This window comes from Lepisosteus oculatus, chromosome 22 (assembly GCF_040954835.1).
Source record: "Lepisosteus oculatus isolate fLepOcu1 chromosome 22, fLepOcu1.hap2, whole genome shotgun sequence".
Classification (NCBI taxonomy): Eukaryota; Metazoa; Chordata; class Actinopteri; order Semionotiformes; family Lepisosteidae; genus Lepisosteus; species Lepisosteus oculatus.
This window is the reverse complement of record NC_090717.1, coordinates 2,945,036-2,963,642: the sequence shown is the minus strand read 5'-3', so window position 1 is coordinate 2,963,642 and position 18,607 is coordinate 2,945,036. Positions and strand designations below refer to the sequence as shown.

Here is an 18,607-nt window from a genome sequence, read left to right as displayed (position 1 = left end):
GTTCTGAAACAAAACTGGATTTTTGACAGTACCCGAATAGTTTAAAATAATAATCCTGCTTCAATCCAGGATCAATGATAATGAGAGACTACAAAACATGTATTAAAAATAAGATCAGTGCAAGCCTTTTTATCACACGCAGGAAAATGATGATACGTTATAATCATGTTTCAAAAACCCATTTTGATTAGACGGATTTCCGAAGCCCTTTTATTTCCCTCAAACATCTTTTAGTTTCTGCAGCAGCAGGTGCGGAGCTTCGACAACAGCGACGTGTCGGGAAAGTGACAGCAGCTGCCGCCAATGACAACGCGAGAAGCGGCCGAGCGCGTCGGAGTGACAGCACAGATCAGCCAATAGAGGGCGATATCAGGGTCTTGTTCCTCGAAGGCAGGCGGGGGTAAGGGGCGGGCTCTGCTCTTCATGTAGTTTTGGTTTGCTGGCTGTGTCGCGGACTGCGCAGGGGGGGGGTGTGTGTGCTGGTCTGTCAGTTTAGTGTTTTTATATGGGGGTGTTGTAGTGGACGGGGGGGAGAGAAAGGGAATTACACGGTCCTGACTGTTATTCTTCTTGCAACCCCATCAATCTTTTCTATTGGAAGGCTACAATCAGCGTGTTAGGATTCACTAGGACCACTTACCTTTTGGGGATATTTTTTAAGCAGCTGACGGAGGAGGGGGAGGAGGCAGAAAGACACCTGATTAGAGATCAATCTCTATCTGTTACTATCGCAAAAATAAATAAAAGCCGAAGGAAGAGGACCTTTGATTTTGCATTAGATGTCGGCACGCCTGCAATCAATGTAATTATTAAAGCTTGCAGACATTATCAAAGACAAAAAAACTACCTGTAAAGGACCCGCGTGATTTTTTATTTTATTTTTGAAGGCAGTCGCTTAAACTGCATCGAAAAAAACGTGTTTATTCAGGAGCAAGGCTTTAGATTTAATTTCCACTGGATTTATGACATATCCGACACTCTTAAAGTGTCGGATAGTGAGCCAATTTTAGTGAGCCATTGTTTTTCGAACGGGATTGTTAGTTTTCTTTTTTTTTGCTTTAGAAGTTGAGCGAAGTGCACCCGTTTGCGCATTTCCAGATTAGCTCCGGTGGGCTATTTGCTCCAAGGAGTCTTTTCCCGATCCAAGTGGTGAATGCCGAGCAGTGCGCTCGGTTATCGTGTGTGAGGTGTTATTTTTATATAAAAAAAACACCGTGTTTTGGGGCGAAGTGAGCCTGCCAACAAAAAGGGATCCATCTACTGATCCGATTCGAATACACCCCGCCGTCTACGTGCTTGGAAAACTCCGAACCGAGAGAGGAGGTAGGAATATCCCCAAATTTTAAAAATGCAATCGCCTCTTTGTACGGTGATGATATGGGGGGAATGTTCGTATTAAGAATGCGGGGAATTCGAGACCGAAACATGCAGAGTAAAAAATAAACAACCACCTTTTCTTGTTATGTTGACAGTCGAAATGCTTTCCGATTGTCGTGTTTATTTGGAAGGTTTCGGCCAAGGGATGCGGGGACCGATCTGTTGCCCACTTTGGGGGAAATAATATGTTTGTTTTGTAGGTGGTGATGGATACAGTGTATGAAACATGCCGCTGCAGCAGGTCTCATAGCGACTTCTTTTGCTTTCGCTGAGCAGTAGTTTAGTTTTGGAAACGCACTCATGCATAAGGTAAACACAACAGTGGAATGTTAACATTGTTACTAGTAAAACCACCTGCTTGGTAAAAACGAAACTGTGCACTAAAACAGCTGCTGTAAACGTCGTGAGCTGAACCCTAGAATCTTGCCCATTCGTTTCCCGTGAAATGTTTTCTGGAAGAGGCAAATGGCATTTATTTTCTCTTTCCAAAAGCCCTTCTTGAGTGGTTATGAAGATACCTGAGCGGCCCTCGTTATCTGTGCTTGCGGTTGCACGCTTTGCTTGAACCCCAGGGGGTCTGGGGCTTTAGGGAATTGCACTCATAATAATTATTCACAGGGGGTCCGTCCGGTTGTGTTTTGCAGCAAATTTACTTTCTGCTTCAATCTCACTGGTTCTCGTTTCTCTGTAGCGACCTGAAATGCATTTGGTGCAACAATTGGGAATCTGAGGGTGGGACGCTGGTACTGGAATGTCCTGAAAATAAGTTTTTTTAGAAGTTATCAGGGGACAAAAAAGTAAGTTTTCTCAAAGTAACTGAACAGGAGGATCTGAGCCACTTAAGAACCTTCCAGATTTGATGCAATAAACCGTTAGAACAGCGGGTTTTAAAACGCGTAAATGTAACGTTTTGTCATTTACAGAACATAATTGAACCCGTATGATTTGGGTCCCTCGTTACGATTTTGGAACGAAATGTATTTTGTCCTTTAATATCACTTGACTAGATGTGGCTGAACTGTTAAAGGGCTTTGTCTGAAGTTCGACTTCAGTCGTGCTCAGATGCGAGTGTGGATGTTCTACGAAATCGAAATCTCTTTTTACAGTATTTCGCAAGCAGCCAAAATGCTGAAACGCCTTTTTTCCCCCTATCCCAGATTTTATTTGAGAGATTTTAATAAAATGTCGTTAATGCACGATGTGATGGAACCTGGATTTGAAGTTAAAAATCCTTCACTTAATAGTCCCACTCTAAATTTCGAAAGAGGAGCTAATTGCAGGCTCATCGCTTGCTCTGACGGCAGGCAGGGTGTTGAATTCAGATGACATGACTGGTGGGTGAAAAAATAGATACTCTAGAAGGTCAATATAGATAACCATATAGCATGAATGAATAAAAATAGCTATTGAATCCAGTGACACGGTCAAACGCTGAATTCTGCTCCGCCCACGTGTGGATGAACGGTATGATGGTACCCACCACTTCACAAATCTAAATTTTAAAAGCGTAGAAAACAAGACTTTTAAAATAAGGAATACTTTATTGCTTTATATACAGCTCCTTCTGTCTTGCACTTGGAGTCATTATCAGTAATACTATCCAGCGACCTTATGAGGGATCTTGGTGTATTAGTGAGCCAAAGGCAAGACGGTTTTACACGTCCGAGAATACTGAGGTATTTATTTCAGTCTGAGGTTGTGCCTTATGTAACATTTGGCGTTTTTATTTTAGCATGTCAGCTTGTTGAGAAAGGTATTTGTGTTTTTGGTAGTGATAAAATCAAAATCCAAACCTCTTTATTTGCAAGATTAATTGAGGCGTTGCTCTTTAGTTTTCAGCAGTGGTGTATCCACGAAACGCTGACACGCCAACAGTGGCTTAGAACTGCTGGGGCTCTTATTCAGCAGCTATAGTTGGTAACGCTTGCTGAAGAAATGCTGTTTTTCTTTAAGGGCATGTGTGTGGCTCTCATCTCATGTGCAATGAAATATATTTTGGTGCGATTGTTTTGGAAATGGGTGGCATAGTAACCTGCGCTGCTCTAGGGTTCCTGGGTTAAATTCTGGATCATGGAATGTTCCGTGTGGAGTTTGCATGTCCCCCCCCCCCCCACATCAGTGCTCCCTGGGTGCTTCGACTTCTGCTTTTGTTCTGAAGACGTGCAGATCAGGCTAATCGATGTCTCTAAATGTGCAGTTGACTTGTGTGTGTCCATGTCACGTGATCTGTGGTCATTAGATATCCCAGGGCTTTTCTCGAAAAGAGTAGGGGTGTTACCCCAGCATCCTGGCCAAATTTCCCATTGGCCTTTACCAGTGCTGCACACTGGTGGTGGTGGAGCGGATTCCCATTACCTGTAAAGCACTTTGAGTGGAGTGTCCAGAAAAGCGCTATATAAGTGTAAGCAGTTATTATTTTTATTATTATTATTATTTGTCAATTTTGAGTTAGTTGCCGGAGAGACCTGGTACTGTGTACCAATAAAACTTCCGGGCTCATGCCTGAATTTTCCCCTTTCCTTCCTCATCCTCATTTCATTCTTGGTGCTTTGACTGTCGGGCTTGAGCTACAGTAGCAGCAGAGTGGATGAAAAAACTGGAGTCTGTGTGATGGACTCAAAAGGCTGGCTGAACACACGTTGGAAAGCATGCAGGTGGCCGTGCCTCAGTCAGATCGCCCAAGGATTATCGGCAGACATTGTGATACGGATCTCGCGAGGTTAAATAACGCAGAATTAATGCCGCCGCAGCTTCTCTCTTTATTGTATCCAGAAATGTGGAGACTAAGAGCAGCATCAGATAAGAGGTGATTTCAGAATCTGACTCGAAAGGTATAATCTCCTAACTGTAATGCCCCAGCACGAAATTTATTCATTAACCTTGGAGCGTCCTGTGGGCCTTTTACAATATAGCACAGGAAAGTAAGGTAGGAGGATTGACAGGCAGTGTTTAATATAAAAGAAGAGATTAGGGCTTAATTATTGTTGAAATCCTCAGGTCTGGCTTGGTGTTGCACGTGCGCAAGGCAGGTGTCATAAGACCTCAGATAAAAGGAATATGTTCTTGCACATGATATGTGACATAGGTGTGTTTTATAAGATATTAAAGGTAATGGGATGATTCATTGACTTCTTTACCCTCATTATTGGGATAACTAACACATGCCAAACGTTGCTTGGTTGCTTTTTTTATTTCCCAATATTTTCTTGTAGTTTATTTTTTAAAGAAATGTATCATCATCTCACATGTATGGCTTTGTTTGGCATCACAGTCTTCTGTGTCTACAAAAAGGCTCTTTTAAAAAAAAATTGGCTCTCGGGTGTGTGCCAGAGTTAAAAGCACACCGCAGATGTGTAAAGTTGATCTCAATAAATCTTTACGAGGTGAATTACAGACGTCACTCCCATCAGCTGTGAGACGAGGCAGGCGTGATGCGATTTGAAAGTAGAGGGTTTTTTGTTTTGAGTTAAGGAGCAAAGAAAACGCGTTTCTGTAACTGTTGGGTGCACTGCTGTCAAAAAGTGTTTTTTCTCAGCCATAGTGTAAGTAGTGAAGGTGCCCAGAAAAACCCTGCATGATTTTTCTGCATGTACATAATGAATAATGCTACCTGGGAGGAGATATTATGGAGGAAACCCTTTGTATTGGGTGTTGCTGTGAAGCAGTGGTTGTGTAGCTGACCACTGGCTGTAGTGTCCTTTGGGCTTTGGGAGTGTTCCTTTAGAGCTGTACAGCAACTGAAGAAATGCATTTAACACAGAGCCATTCAGCCTCAGCAGTATTATAAACCAATAGCTGGGATGTTTTTTCTTCCTTCCACTGCTATATGATTTAAAATGCTAATATGCACTAATGAGTAATTGTGTAAGGATTGTATCCCTTTGCCACCACACATTTAGTTTTTGTCCGGGACTAGTACAGAGATAACTAAACCCTTGCGTGCTGCACATTTTAAATGCAGCTTCCTCAACTCCGTCAGGTCACCTCTTGTAAGGAGATGCATGAGTCGGTTCACCTACCCTCTGTGTTTTTCTAAGCAAAATCTTTTTCCAAAAAGAAATTTGGATAACACTCTAGAAGTTCAGCCGTCAACCCCTTTGATCCTGTTTTATGGATTGTATTTGTGCTGTAGCTGGTTAAATTTTATGTCGTAACATTTTTTTTACAAGTGTTGTGCAATGAGCACATGGGTTCTATTTTTTTAATTACGTTTAGCAAATTAAGCTTTCCTTGTTGTTCACAATGCACTGTAGGCTTATACATTCTTCTGTGTTCTTCATTATTTTACTATGTTACGCTGCTTTTTCTGCATGATTTCTCATATTAAAGTGCTCACTGGCAGTACCAAGACCTTTCATTTTAAACTTTCACTGTTGGCTTGGTAATTGCTTAATGTTGCAAACAGTGTCTAAACCAGCTCCACAGATGTCTTTTACAAATTGTGAGCAAGACTAGAACATTTTAAAAATGATTTGCTTTCCCTAATAACAATTATTATTTTTATTATTATTATAACAATTATTATATTTATCATTATGATTTGTTAATAACAATTAATAAATATAGTATATATAATGAAATACTGTATATATACTTAGATCGATTGCAAGATGACCTCTCCTCAGGCAAGTCTAGCTCTGACCTCTTGGAGGCATGAGAACTGGGTCCAGTGTATCTGGAGTTGCAGTGTGTTTAGCATTTCCCTTTAAAGGGACTCTTGTATTAAAAATGTATTAAAGGGGTAATACATTTCCTCTTCTGTGGAACAGATTGTAGAAGTCTTTATTCCCGCCCTTCATTTCTGTGTGCAAGGGCAGTTTCACTGACCTTGAAACTGAAGTATTTAATTCCAAAAGTATGTGGATGTGAAGTCCGTCTTGCTGAATATTTCATGCTGGCTGTGTCTTTGTAGAGCTGAACAGGGCAACATCCAAAACAGTTAAGCTTCACTGTTGTCTCTCACCTTCAAGAATAGCACAATTCGGCTAACTTTCTTCTTTGATCATAATTACAAGACAGGTAAAGAACAACTCTGCGTGGACATATAGTATATGTGTATCCTGATACTGTACATACAGTATAACCCTTGTATGTTGCTTTGGAAACTTGGATTATTCTAATGCATGAAGGAAAACTTGTATATGGACTGATATTCATTTTGTGTGTGTCCCTTAGAGAATTGTATTTTTTAGGATGGTCTGAGATCAGTGTACAGACTGGGACACTATGAGTGAAAGGTCTGGGAAGAGCCTGGGAAAATAGATATTGTAAGCAAAGTGTTGCCATTTAAAGTCTGTTACTGTTGATATTTGGTCCATTTTGCTTTGTTTAAATACCCTTCAGGTGGTTTAATGTGCATGTGGTGTTAATCCATTATAATAAACAGGCTTCAGTCCAGTGTCTGGGAGCACTGCAACATGACAGGTGGTGCTCTAGTGTCCTGGGTTTAATTCCACCCTTTGACATCCTTCTGTGTGGAGTTTGCATGATTTTTTCAGGTTCCTCCACCCCTCTGGTTGGGTTGGATTGGTCATGGTTTCTTTCTCCATAGCCCAGTGATGGACAGTTATCCCGGTTATGTTTCCTGGGACAGATTCCAACTTGTCTGAGACCGTTCCCAGGTTAAGAGGCTTGCTGGCGATGGATGGATGTTTACATTGCTTGTCAGACCCTGTCACCTGCCCAGAGGGCGGTTAGAGGCTTCGGGATTCCCTAAGGAGCGGCCTATGTGTGAAATACCTTGCAGTAAAGGAGGCTTAGTGTGGAACAATACGACTGGAATTTTATATCAGTCAAGCAAACGAGGTTCTTAAAAATGTCCTCATGGGCTTGAAAATTCAAAATTGGACAGGCGTGTGTTTTCTAATAATGCTGCTGCTGCTTCTTCTTGGTTATAGATTAAGGCTGAAATTATAAATCATTTTCTTTCTGAATTGTTAACTTTGGGTGTGTTGTTTGTTTACTTGGGGAAAACGTAGTTTAATAATAATAATTAATTATTAATTGCTTACACTTATATAGCGCTTTTCTGGACACTCCACTCAAAGCGCTTTACAGGTAATGGGGATCCCCTCCAGCACCACCAATGTGCAGCCCCACCTGGATGATGCGATGGCAGCCATAGTGCGCCAGAACGCTCCCCACACATCAGCTATTAGTGGGGAGGAGAGCAGAGTAATGAAGCCAATTCATAGAGGGGGATTATTAGGAGGCCATGATTGGTAAGGGCCAATGGGAAATCTGGCCAGGACGCCGGGGTTACACCCCTACTCTTTTCGAGAAACACCCTGGGATTTTTAATGACCACAGAGAGTCAGGACCTCGGTTTTACGTCTCATCCGAAGGACGGCGCCTGATTACAGTATAGTGTCCCCGTCACTATACTGGGGCATAAAGACCCACATGGACCGCAGGGTGAGCGCCCCCTGCTGGCCCCACTAACACCTCTTCCAGCAGCAACCTTAGTTTTTCCCAGGAGGTCTCCCATCCAGGTACTGACCAGGCTCACACCTGCTGAGCTGCAGTGGGTTGCCAGTTGTGAGTTGCAGGGTGATATGGCTGCTGGCTGTAGTTTAATTATCTAATTTTCCTTAGTGGCTTAAAGATGAAACGTGAATTTGTGTCGTACCGCTGAAAGTTAGTGTGCATTGTACCGGCGACTGTATGAAATCTGTTTTTGTCTGCGCAAAACGGGATTACCTTTGCCTCTTCCTGGAGGAAGTGATGCAGTCATGCAGCCATGTGTGAAGGGACTCCACAACAGACATCCGCTGCAGTGTCAGTTGGCGAACCGCTGAAATACTGCGAGGGATATCTCCTGCATTTAAATCTGGCATATTTTGCAGCACCTGATGTAAATCACCTTTCCTCAAGAGGAAATAATTCTTTCCCCAGCCTAGAAAAAACAGAGCTACAACAGCATTATTTAGCTTTATAGTATCTCTCTGCCTGAGGTTAAATATAGAAATTGCCCGGGATTGTAAACCACCAAAGGATTTTACTCCGCACTTCCAAGCAGTCAGGAAATTAGTCTGGTGGGACTCAATATATTTATTTGTGTTTCTCCAGAAGCCCGATGCAGCCGAGTCTGAGTGGGGCTGTTGAATAAACTGGCTAGTTACTGCTCCTTTGAGAGGTTTGACCGGAAGGGAAGGACTTACAACGTGCTTATTACTGTGCAAAAGAGGATTTTCACTGAAGAGAATACCTCTAAACAGAATTTAACAATCCACTGGGCTCTACAGCTCAATACCTGTCCTCACTCGTCTTGTGGAATTTAAATAGGATTTTTGGAAATACTATAACTGTGTGCTCAAATAAAAAAAAAAAGAAATGATGAAGGTAAAGTTCCCCTTGTGGGGGCTGTGGAGTGGTTCAACCAGTAAACAGGTCCCATAAGCTGAGGTTGAGTTCCAGGCTCAGGGGTTCGTTCCTGGGCCACATCACTAACTGACTGAGACTGGGATTCCCTGCGTTGGCTGAGAGTGGGATTAGTCAGACAGCGTCTCATTGCCGTGTTGTAGCCACCTGGGTCCTTGCAGACGTGGGGTGTTGACCATAAGGGACGTCCAGTAGCCTCTCGTCTGGTCAGCATTGATTGTGCGGTACAGTCTGCAGTATAGACACGGGGCTTGAAGGTGGGGATGTTGGTGGAACTGAGCTGCACCTCCTCACCGTCCTCTGCGATCGTGGGGTTCCTGGGTTCGAGCTGAGATGTGAAAGACACACGTCTAAGACGGACTACTTTAGATCCAGTGGGTGCTTCGCAGACGATTGTCGATTCCAAACTACCAAACCATCCAATCTGATGAGCTTCAAATCTGGATATGTTGGGGATTTATTTAATTGGGTTTTATCCCTGCTTTACAGGGTTTATTTTTTGACAGGATTTTGCAGTTTATTTTTCAGACACTCTCAATGTAATAACTCTGTTGACCTCAAATGCCAGCGTATGATACTGTTTTCCCATGGCTTTCTGCAGCCTGACATCAGATGACATTGGTGCTAAGGCAAGTTTTAGACAGGTTTCTGGAGAATCTAATTTCTGAACAGCAAGGGGGAAAAAACATTTGTAGGAGTGACACAAATTGGTGGCATTTTGCCTGTATTGACTTATGGCTAATCATTTTTGGAGGGAGTATGAAAGATGTTGTATAAGCAAAATCCAAGCCCTGCATTTCTATTTTTCCATGAGCGGGCAAAATGGGCCTTTCACAAGTTTTACCTTCACCCCTGTTCTGAGGGACAATGACTAAAAAGTGGGTATCGTATATCTTTATTTTGGGGCTTCTGAACAGCTCAAGGACTAATGGGTCAATTCAGTTTTTCATGACTTCTGTAACCATTCCTGAACTTACTGCCATGAACCTTCATGCTGTCAATGGAAAGATCATCAAGTGTTCTTGTTTTTCCAGGATTAGGAGAAGCTGATGAGGCTAGGATCCATAATTTTCAGGCTGTTTTTCAGGGTTTGTAAATGATTTCTATGTACAGATGTTTTCAGTGCTGTCCATATTGGATCTCTCCTCAGTAATGTGTGTTCTGGACCTCAGTTCTGTGTCCACTTACTCATTGCCTTGCTTTAGTTTTTTTTTGTAGTTTTGCGTCTTAATTTTAGGCTGGGAGAGAAATACCCTACTCACCAAGAGAAACCAACACATCTGTAAGCTTTGTTTATAGTGTATTGATTTTTTTGTTTTTCAAAAGTCAGGGAATTTAGTTATAGTAACTTATAGATTGTTCAACAGTTCGCTTTAATGTTGAATGCATTGTCTGCTGTGAACGATTTTGCTGCTATTGTCTTCAGTTAGCTAAGAAATATTTCATTGGAAACTGCACACTACTGTCAGAACAAAGCCCAGACAATTCAACCCTGTCTTCAAGGTTTCTCTGTGTGTCTTACTTCTTGTGAACCCTGCACTGGATTGATAATGTCCTTGGAAAAGAATTGCTTAATTGTCATCGCTGCGACAGTGTCTGCGTGTGAACAGTACTGTGTAGGCTACCCAGATTCAGCTGGACTGGAGCAGCAGGAGCTGTGATCCAGAAGCACAGAGCAAAAGACCACTGGTGCTCTTCTCCAGCAGTGAAAGACCAATGTGATGGCCGATTTCAGCAATGATGTTTTGGTTTGGTTTTTCTATTCTAGCTGGGGAAACCAAGGTGCTGTGCTTTCCCCTTTTTTGCTTTTCCCTTGTTTGATTATCTTTAACCCCAGTGCACTGGTGTCGTCGCATCTGCAGAAGGTCTCCTGCTCATTCTAATCGCTGCTTGTTGGCTGACTTCCTGTCCCGGTGAAGGATGCAGTCTGCGATCTCACTATTTACTGTCGTTATCTTTCAATATGGCTTTCTGTCAGTCACTCAGGTCACTCAGTTTTCTTGTCATGAATATATGTGATACTGGAAGGATTCCAGTGGTGTAAATCTGGAGTTGGAAGCACCCGTGGGATTGAAGTATCATTTAAATGGAAGATCTGCTAACTAATGAGCTTTCGTGATGTTTGTCCTCATCTTATCCTGAATCTGACTTTTTAACTGCAAGCTTCGTCTGCACCTTGCTGACAAATGGGACTTCGACATGTGACATGTGAGAAAACAAGACTGTGGGTATCTTCGCCAGAAATCATTGCAATAGACCCAGGCCTGTTTTATTGCAGTGGTGGCTCTGGTTTCTGAATTGCTGATCATCCTAAATCTTATGAGTTTAAATTCTGGCTCACACTTAGGATTTATTTTTTCCTGTACCGTTCCGGACACCTTGATGCTTAATAAATGCTGCAAAGCTATTAAAAAACTGTGTCATAGTGAGAAGTTTGGAAAAGACCTTCACGATCATATTGGATGATATAGATCTATTCTTAATGTTCCTGCTACGTTTCGAGATTTGATCTCTGTTGGCAACACTACAGGTCTTCCGGTTAATTAAGAGATGACTCATGATAAACCAGACCTGCTTTCTTTCTAAATTTCTAATTATTATAAAGATGGCTTTTTCTCACCACTTGTCATCGCCTGAAAAGTAATTGGTTTCAGTTAACACGGTGCACAGCATGACCTTAAATCTTCAAGGCTGGGCTTTACTTAAGTCTCAGGGTAGTTATGTAAGACTGTACATAGGGTGTATTCTCCCATGTGTTAATATTGGTTCCTTAAAAAAAGCCAATAAAAATGTAAAGGATGCCAACCACCAATTAATGGTGTTTACTTCGGTCTCTTGCTGTTCTTTCAGCAATACTGGTGGGCCATATGATGATTGTTATTGGAGAGGAAAGACAGAGTCCAGGTATGTTTCAGGATAATAAACCTTTTATAGCTATGTAAATCATGAAGCTATCCAGAGACAGTTACGAGTCTGTTGAGTATATTGTGGCACGCAGCTGTGTCGGAGCTTCATCCCGTTGTCTTGCTTGAAATTGATGTTTGGAAAGTGACATAACCTCAGCCTGGTTTCCTTGGTGGGGTGGGGGGGCAATACTGATGGTTCCCTGTTGCTAGGGGGAACTGGTATTTGTCTCAGTAGCCCAAGAAAACGCAACAGAAATGTTTGGGAAAAGGATAGAGGTCATTACTCCAGGTTCAAGTGGAATTGAGGGGCTGTTTGAAATGTCCATGTCCTCTGGTTTAATTTACCTGCTAGGCCGCTGGTCTTGGGCCTGCGGTGTGGGCCTCCTGGCCTGTCTGGTGTGTGGTAAAAGTCTCTAGTCTTTAACGTCTTAATGAGATTTCATGTTTCAGCAGGGTGGCTTAATGACTACACACTCCTACCTGTGAAAGATATATGTTTACATGACCTGTGGTGGGAGAGTGCAACTGAAACTAGCTCTCTTTGAAAATTTAGAACACTTTAATTGAAGTCCAAGTGCCTCGCCCATCTTGTGAGTGAACCTAAGGTGTAGCCTACGAATCAGTAAAGCCTGTGACTCGGCATGGCTGTGCCTCTTGCTGTTCTGCTGTTAGGGGAGACGACTCGGTCTCCAACACTGGATTCTGCTGGGGTCAAGTGAGGAGCTGTCTGTAAAGAAGCTATCAGGTGACAAATCAAAACGGTTTCCCTTCCTACTTCAAAACATGATGCCAGAAATCTAAGAGGTGCCCTGTCAGAGCATGAATGTTGGACATGGTGTGCCAGGGTTTCATCAGTGCTTGGCTTTGTCTTGGGCCTTGGGTTTCCTGTGCCGTACTGAGCGGATTTCAAGGAGCTGGGATACAGGGTTTTCCAGCAGCTGTTGTCGGAGTCCTTGTGAGACCTCCTGTGTAGCTTTGGATGTGGGTGGGTTATTCGAGCTGGTGTGGATTAAAATGGACAGCAATGGGGGGTTTACACTGTGGCTTAGAGGCTTAGGCTAGGGACACAGTCCAAGTGGTTATCTAGTAACACAAAGTGTGTCATTTTCCAGTCCCACTGTAGGAAAGGTGTTTTGGCTAAATCTTTAATGACATGTTTTAAACTCTTGTTAAATTAATATGGCAACATTTTGATAACCAGCAGCTATATCACCCTGCAACTCACAGTTGGCCACCCACTGAAGCTCAGCAGGTGTGAGCCTGGTCAGTACCTGGATGGGCTGCTGCTGAAAGAGGTGTTAATGGGACCAGTAGGGGCTGCTCTGTGGTCTGCGGTCTGTGTGGGTCCTAATGCCTCAGTATAGTGATGGGGACATTATACTGTAACGCAACGGGGGCTCAGGCGGGCGCCCTTGCCGCATCTGGTCGGCCCCATCCCGACTGGAGGCTCGAACCCGGGACTTCCGCGTCTCTCTGCAGCGACCTAGCCCCGTGAGCTAAAGAGAGATCTCTCCGCAGCCCAGTAGCTGTGGTCCTGCTATCACAGGGAAGGGCGGTGACGTCACCTGCTCTGGTACGCCGGCTCTTACACAGTGCTTGTCGGCGGTAAGTGTTACAATACTATAAAAAGGCGCTGTCCTTCAGATGTGAAGCTAAACTGAGGTCCTGACTGTCTGAGTTCATAAAAAATCCCAGGGCGTTTCTCGAAAAGAGTAGGGGTGTTACCCAAATTTCCCCCTAGACTTTACAAATAATGGCCTCCTAATAATCCCCATCTCTGAACTGGCTTCATCACACTGTTCTCCTCCCCATTGATAGCAGGTGTGTGGTGAGCATACTGGTACACTTTGGCTGCCGTTGCATCACCCAGGTGATTACATCCTGCTTTTTTCAAATCTAATACTTCTTTTTGAATAGTAATCAACCTTTATTTGTCTTTCAACATTGTTTTTAATCTGTGTTCTAGTCTTTCCACCAAAAGGCATCTTATTGCTCCTCGTAATCGTTGTGTCTGAGTAAGGAGCAGGAAGCTGTGTCGGTCTGTTCCTAGAGGCTGTGGCGTGGCGATCAGATTGATTTCCCCAACTGCAAAGCTATGCAGCACAGCAGAACACAGTGCTGCAGCAGTGCTGTGCTCTGGATTTGCACTGCGGAAGGGCACAACACCAAGTCAGATTCTGTTTCTAGTGGAATGTCTTAATTAACAGTTCTATTCTGTGTTCTGCACACTAGGCATTGTGCACACACAATGGCACGCTTACAATGAAGGGGTTCAGTTACAGTTCTTTCAAGCTCGTTTGTTGCTGTATAAAGTAGCCTTTAAAAAAAGATTCAGAAATGAATAAGAGAACGGCATATAATGATGATAAGAGATTATAATTGAATACAAAACCATAATGACATGCTTACATAACTGACTGCTGCTTATCTTTGTAATTCATTATATCGTGGAATGCATGCAATTTGTAAATTCACAGTTCTTCCGTTTTGATTTTTTTATTCTTTTTTTAAAATATTGCACTTAACCAGCAAAAATACAACAGTAAACACAGGACAGACCTGGCCATAATGGGGTGGATATCCAGGCTGACGTACACAATATATGGTCATCATCTAAATCATTTCAATGGTACAAAGGAAAATACAGATGACAATAAAACATATTTAAACATATATAGTGACTACTTGTGGGGTATACAGCTCCTATTAATAAAGCATACAAAATCAATTCACTTATTGCATTTTATGATGAGTCCTTCTTGACATTGAGACTGCTTACTTTGTGCAAACAAAATCAAAGTTAACATGCCTCTCAATACTCAATATTACTGAAATTGTTCAATTAGGGTCTGATTGATAGTTTTAAAAGTGCTATATTTGCTTTAAGATGCTCTACAGACTCACTGCAAAATATTGCATTTAATGCTATAGTTGATAGAGCCTCTATGTAGCCTCTAGAGTTTCATTGAGTTTGTTATTGAGTTTTATTGATAGCCATATTATTAGAATCATCCAGCAAAATCCCAGCTTGCTTTTTCCTTGATGAAAACAAAACTGCTCACTCCTGAGCTGAACATTTTTCATTGCTCAGTGTTTCATGTGTGACAGTCTGATTAAAGATGTAAAAACCAGTCGGGAGAGCTTACTTTTAACTTTCACCAGGTTTCCAAAGTTAAAGGTGAAGTTGAAGGGATCCTTTTGAGAATGGTTGTAAAAATAGCCAGAATGCTTGAATACCAGTTTGGAAGGTCAAATGAGCTTTTCTTCTGTGCTGCTGCCAACAGTACCACCTGAGCCTGGGTTGCGGAGGTTAAGAGAAGACTTCCTGTGTTCGTTTCGAGCCAGAGATGATGTATTGTGCTACTAGATCAGGCATCAGATCTGGTGCTGTTTCCCTTTTGACAGCTTGCCAGAGTGCACCTACGCCTTCACCCCACCGTGGCTGTTGAGAGCCACCTGGATGCTGAGCAGGCTTGGGGTCTATCTCTTTGTGTTCCTCCTGCCCTCTTACTGACTTAATTTAATCAGTTCTTCATTTTGTTGATCACTAAATTAGCACTGTTTCCATGTCTTCACTCTTGAGTGCATTAAGATACTGAAAAATGCTGAAGGACTGTGATTTGTTCAGGCTTCGGAGGAACAGTGATATAGAGATTTCTTCAGGGCAAAGACCAGTATGCAAAAATGCTACAAAATCTAAGCAAGGAAAACTGTGATGAAGTTCTAGGTTTACAGCTTCTCCTTTTTGGTATTTCTTCCATCACAGTACACTTATTTAAAATGACTGTGAGCCAATGCTGCCTGATTATAAATCATGCAAAAATTAGATAATATTGAAACAAGACTGGTTCTCCTTGACTGGTCTTGCGATATTGTCTCTTCACAAGTATATTTTTGCAGTGATGTCCAAGCGACTTGCTGGAAGTGTACTTCAGCTGTAAATATCCACGTCCTTGAAACTCCATTTGGGATTTTGTGCCAAGACTCAGTTACGTGTTTTGCTCCTAATTACAGTTTGAAGGGAGATGTTACTTGAAAATATAAGCTAAAGGAAACAAGCCCTATATGCAACTCCGGGCTGCAGTGTTTAAGCCTTGTGTTGCTACTCTTTGTGGGAGAATGAGAACTACTGTACAGTCATCTGTGAACGGCATGATGCTGATGAGAGTGGCAGGGGAAAATGATATTGATCTTTTGCACAAATGTTAATTGGTAAATTCTTTCCTCTTCGCCTGCCACGAGTCTCTTCCAAGATAAAAATGCCTGCGTGGTGAGGTGGTAGCTGTGTGGGTGTAGAAACCGTCTTGGACTTCCTGCTGGGATTGTGCTGATGTTGTGCAGCTCTTGCTAGTCGAGAGAGGAAAGGATTGATCTCATTGTAGACAGAGGGGGCTGGAGTTGTGTGTGAAAGGGCCCAGGAGTCTGGGGTATTTAATAGATATGCACCTGCTTATCCACCTGACTGCAGGAATCTACCCCCTCGTTCATGACTGTCATTAGCTCTGTCATTACTCTACCTTGGATCACACTCCCCTCATTTGTCCAGGTTTATTTCTGTAATTATCTGCACATTGGCTAAGATGGCAACCCTGCAAAGTCCCCTCATACTGTTAGACAATCGTCCTGTGAGTAGAAGCGGTTGTGCTTTTCTTAGATCCATAACATGTTCACAGCAGAGCGTTCGTTCTGTTTCGGCCTTATGAACGTTATTCAGAACAGGCAGTGACACTACTGTGCTTCTGAGCACGTTTTAATTCCTTCAGAAGTGATGCTCCCATCTCGCCCCGATGTTAATGTGGGTGCGTCAGATCGGCCTGCAGCTCCAGGTTTCCGTCTTGAAGTTTCGACAGGAAAACCAGCCAGTCATTGGCAGCTGTCAAAACCTTCCAAAAAATGCCTAGGTTCGATTTGAGTTTTAGCTACCCCTGTGCTTTCCTTCGCGAGAGAGAGAGCATTCTCCCTCCCCTTCTCCAACCCTCCACCCCTCCAGAAAAATAGCATTCGTTATCAGGCCTCCTGGAGCTTTTATTACACCGACCCCTGACATGCCGATGAATAATGCAGTCGGCCTCTCGGAGATCGGTGTGCGGCGCTGTCACGGAAGCTAACTGTTGCAGCGATGTATTCCCTCGTGTGCCGACTCCTGGCATTCCCTCCCACACAGCCTGCCTCCGGGTTGTGAGCGAGCTGAGGAATGTCTGAGCTGGCTGCTCCGCGCTGGGCCAGAGCACAGCCCCCCCCCCAACGTGAGCTCTCTGAAACCATGTCCCTCCGGTCAGCTCCTGCCATCGCCGAGATCGTATTCACATTTGCAGATTAGTGAACCCTGAGCGCTCGGTAATCCTTTCAGCTGCTGGGGAATGTCCTTGTATAGCTGATGCCATTTTTGGATTCCATGTTATTATTTTTTTTTCAGGAAAACGAAAACGCCATGTGAATTGCAGATCTATGTGCACCACCAGCTGTGGTTAGCTATAAGGTTTTGGGGGAGGATTCAGTTTCTTTGGAGTTCGAATGATGTATTTGATTAGAAATCTTCACCTGCTCCTCCCAGTGGCTTGTTCTGTTGTGATCCTTTCCCTTTAAATGTTGTCGGAGATTCGATGGCTTTGAAGAGATTATGTTTTGGAATCAGGTCAGACACAATAGGTTAATGTTGACGTTAAGTGAAAACCTTGGAGTTCCACTCTCCTGTTTTCGAGAGGAAGTTAAAATGTTTACCTTATTCTTTAAACATCCTGTGTTTGTATGCCAATGTTGGCTTTCTTTTTAGGAATGATAGAGAACCCCCCCTCCATCACCCGAGTTGAACTTCCTCGTTCATTCAGTTAGTTAAGAGATTGCTGTCTCTGCTGATCTTGTATAAGATCGGTCCATTATTTCATTAATGCAGACTATTGCATATTTGTATAGTCTAAACCCTCTTTGTAGTGCATTTGGGTTTTAATGATTTTTTTCATGTTACGTTTCTGTGCTTTTAAGACCGAATCTTTGATAAAACTTGCATTGTATGCATTAAGTTTTTTTAAAAGAGAATTTGGCTCTTCTTCCCATCAAATCCTAAAGTAATTTTTGAAAGACATTAAGCACTGTTTCAGGCATGTGTTTTCTCAGTGTCGGGGGGCTGCTGTAGTGCCACTGGATGCTGTATTAAGGCTTTAATGTGCTTCATGAATTATACACAATGAATATACATTATGCACATTAAAGCATAACATTTCTATATTTATATACGTAATGTGTGCAGTGTATGTGTTTCTGTTGAAGATGCAATGAGTCTATTGTGGTGATACTAATCCCAAGGAACCTCTATGACATTAAATTGTCCAGTGACAGGGTTTTGGTATTTTGGAGTTGTATGGCTCACCCCTGCCTGAGGAGGTGCTGTGTGGCTTGAGGCTGGACAGTGTTAGAGAGCTGACAGGGGGACGGTCTGCGTTTCTTCACCCACCCCCCACCCCCCCTTCCCTTCCCTTCAGGATGCAATTAGTAACATTTCCACATGCTTTTTAATACTCGCAGAGCGGACTGGAAAATAATTACCCTCAACGACAATTGGTCTGACCTCAATTACCTCCGCTGGCCCTGCAACACATAGAGGGTGATGGAAGAAAACCCTTTTCTGTGCTTTTGCAGAGGAAGAGACTCGGGGATGTAAAGCTAATTAAGGCATTTCCTGGGAACTTCACCGAAAATCCTTCTTTAAGAGCTGTCGCAGGGCAGTGAATGGTTGCTAGTTTTTTTCTTGCTTTCCGCCTATTGACCCACAAGCCTGGTTTATTGTTTTAGTGCCCATTAACAAAAGTGGGCATCTGCCAGCAGCCAAATCACTCTGCATCTCACCTCTGGCAGCCCACTGAAGAGCTGGTGTGGTGAGTGTTCTGGCGCACTCTGGCTGCAGTCACATCATCCAGGAGAGGCTGCACACTGGTGGTGGTGGAGGG

General features: G+C 43.0%; 1 protein-coding gene across 12 annotated transcripts in view; it reads left to right on the top strand.

The window, feature by feature from the left end:
- The first annotated feature begins 488 nt into the window (after positions 1–488).
- Positions 489–18,607, top strand: part of arvcfb (ARVCF delta catenin family member b) — a 156,904-nt gene continuing 138,785 nt past the window's right edge. For 9 of the 12 annotated variants that reach the window (XM_069182176.1, XM_069182172.1, XM_069182178.1 and 6 more), the window contains exon 1: positions 489–1,323. The gene's annotated coding sequence lies outside the window, so the exon portion shown is untranslated. The remainder of the gene's footprint in view (positions 1,324–18,607) is intronic. The other 3 variants (XM_069182183.1, XM_069182182.1, XM_069182177.1) reach the window with 1 other exon arrangement.